The sequence below is a fragment of the Canis lupus genome, chromosome 11, assembly GCF_003254725.2.
Source record: "Canis lupus dingo isolate Sandy chromosome 11, ASM325472v2, whole genome shotgun sequence".
NCBI classification, from domain to species: domain Eukaryota; kingdom Metazoa; phylum Chordata; class Mammalia; order Carnivora; family Canidae; genus Canis; species Canis lupus.
The window spans coordinates 28388708-28391433 of NC_064253.1; the positions used below are offsets into that span (position 1 = coordinate 28388708).

General features: G+C 38.8%; 1 pseudogene; it reads left to right on the forward strand.

Annotated features, from left to right (window-relative positions):
• Positions 1–695: 695 nt before the first annotated feature.
• LOC112650304 (SWI/SNF-related matrix-associated actin-dependent regulator of chromatin subfamily E member 1-like) lies at positions 696–1311 on the forward strand (annotated as a pseudogene).
• The last annotated feature ends 1415 nt before the right edge of the window (positions 1312–2726 follow it).

The following is a 2726-nucleotide window of genomic DNA, read 5'->3' on the forward strand; positions in this document are numbered from 1 at the left end:
TGCATTGTTTGAAAAACACAGATATAGGCAGTGAGAAATACTGACAAAATTATAAACATGAATGTGGAAAAATCAGATATGTATTTTAAAGATACTGACAATGAATAGAATGAACTAGAGGTAAGTTTAGATGCATAAAGCCAGGTAAAAGTAGAATATTCTTTGAATCAGGGTGATTCAGAAATGGAAGAGAAGGGATTCAGTGACCGACAGATTTAGGAATTCAGAATGATGGAGGAGTTTATATTGACTGTAAAGTGGTAGTTTACCTGACAGCTAACTAGTGGATGGTGTTAAATTAAAATGAGATAGTGAACACTAAAAGATCTGATTTTTAGAATATGTACTTGAGAATTCCAGTTGGACACATTACATTTTGAGTGCATTTGGGATATAACTAGAAATACACACCTTAATAGCTATCAATGTGTGTCTAGAGTTCATAAAAACAGTTCTGAGATACAGTTAAGTTTGTGAAGTCATTGACTTATGTGCACTGAACTTGAGTTAGTTAGAGTCATGGAAGTGGACATAAGCCAGAAGTGAGAAATGAACATTGCTGAATTTAAAAGTATTATAGAAGAAGGGGAACTGGCAAGAGAAACTAAAGAACTCTGCGAGTGATCAATAAGCCATTGAATGGAAGTTTTCAATAAGACATGGTCAGGCAGCCTCATCAGTGAAATCCTTAGGGTATGGTGCTAGATGTTCGGTCAGTTGTCACAACAGCTAGAATGCTGGCCCTCAAACGACAGGTCCAGTCCTTAATGGTTCATCAGCGAAAACTAGAAGCTGAACTTCTTCAGATAGAGCAACGACACCAGGAAAATAAGAGAAAGTTCCTAGAAAGCACAGATTCCTTTAACAATGAACTTAAAAGGTTGTGTGGTTTGAAAGTAGAAGTGGAGATGGAAAAGATTGCTGTGAAATTGCACAGGCAGAAGAAAAGGCTTGCAAAAGGCAAGAGGGAGGGAGAAAGAAGCAGCAGAGCAGGCTGAGCGTAGTCAGAGCAGCATGGTTCCTGAAGAAGAGCCAGCTGCTAGTAAGACCCAGGAGAAGAAGGACGACGGAAGCATCCCTATGGAGACAGAGGAGACACACCTTGAAGAAGCAACAGAAAGCCAACAGTGAAGAAGGCACATCTACTCCCGAGGACAAGGAGAGCGGGCAGGAGGGGGGTGGACAGTATGGCCGAGGAAGGGACCAGTGATAGTAACACTGGCTCAGAGAGCAACAGTGCAACAGTGGAGGAGCCACCGACAGACCCCACACCAGAAGATGAGAAGAAAGAATAAATGTTGCCTTGTTTTATGTGTTCTAAATACTTATTTAAATGAAAAAAAAAAGTTTTTTCAGTTTAAAAAAAAAGAAAAAAAGAAACTGCCAGGCAGCCTGGGTGGGTTGGCGGTTTAGCGCTGTCTTCATTCCAGGGTATGATCCTGGAGACCTGGGATCGAGTCCCACATCGGGCTCCCTGCATGGAGCCTGCTTCTTCCTCTGCCTTTGTCTCTGCCTCTCTCTCTCTCTCTCCTTCTCTCTCTCTCTCATGAGTAAATAAATGAAATCCTAAAAAAATAAAATAAAATAAAAAGAAACTGTCGAGGAGATCAAATGTCAAAAAGTGAAACTGAAAATAAACAATTGAGTTTGACCATTAGGATATTGATGTTCTGTATTTGAACAGTTTTCCTAGAGTTGTCAGAGCAGAAGTCATACTGTACTGAGTAGAATATCAATTAGGATGTAAGCAAATGGAGAGTGTAACTTTAGAACAGTGGTTCTCAACCAGGCATGACTTTATTCTCTAGGAGACATTTGGAAATGTCTGGGGACCTTTTTGGTTTTCATAGCTAGGGAAGTCCTACTGACATTTAGCAGGTGGAGGCTAGGAATGCTAAACATCCTATAATGCACAGGGAAGCTCCCACAGCAAAAATTAATGAATTAATTAATTAAAATTAAAAAAAATTTTGGCTTAAAATATCAGTAGTGCCAAAGTTGAGAAATTCTGCTTTAGACAAAGACTTCAAAGTCTGGTTGTATAAAGAGGAGAAGGATGGTGGTTTGTTATGGAAGATGAATCAAACATTTTCTCAGAGAGGAGATTTGAGCCTAAGAGAAAGGAGAAGGTGAGGGAGAGAGAAAGAAAATAAATACAGGATAGTCTGTCAAGTTAAATTTGATGGAGATAGAAGAGAATATATTCCAAAGCCTAACTGAGGGATAACACTTGGATAGCAGAAGATATTTCCACCACTCCCTCTTCCTTTTAAGAAGGAAGACAAAGAATAGGTAAAAATATGGATGTAGATAAGAGGTCCCTGAGGGAGTATTAGGGCAATTTATGGCTGGGAATTAGGAAGCTAAGTTATCATGAGAGAGGGGGAAGAACATAGAAAATGATAAATAGAACATACCTTAAGAAATGTAAGAAAATTTTAAAATTATAAATTTGTAAGGGAACTGACTTATATTTTCCCAGGCAACACTCAACGATGCAAGAACAGTATCAGAGAAAACAGATGTTTTGGGATTGCCAGGATATGGGCATTCCAGAAAGGTGCATTTACCAGAAGGAGATTCTGGTTGTCACATGGTTAAATATGTTTTTGAAATCATCGTCCCTGCCACAGGTCATGTCTTAAATATAGTTGTATACTCCCAAATACCTAGGCTAATAAAATGATCATTGATTAATTTAAAAATAATCCTTTGGGAGTGCCTGA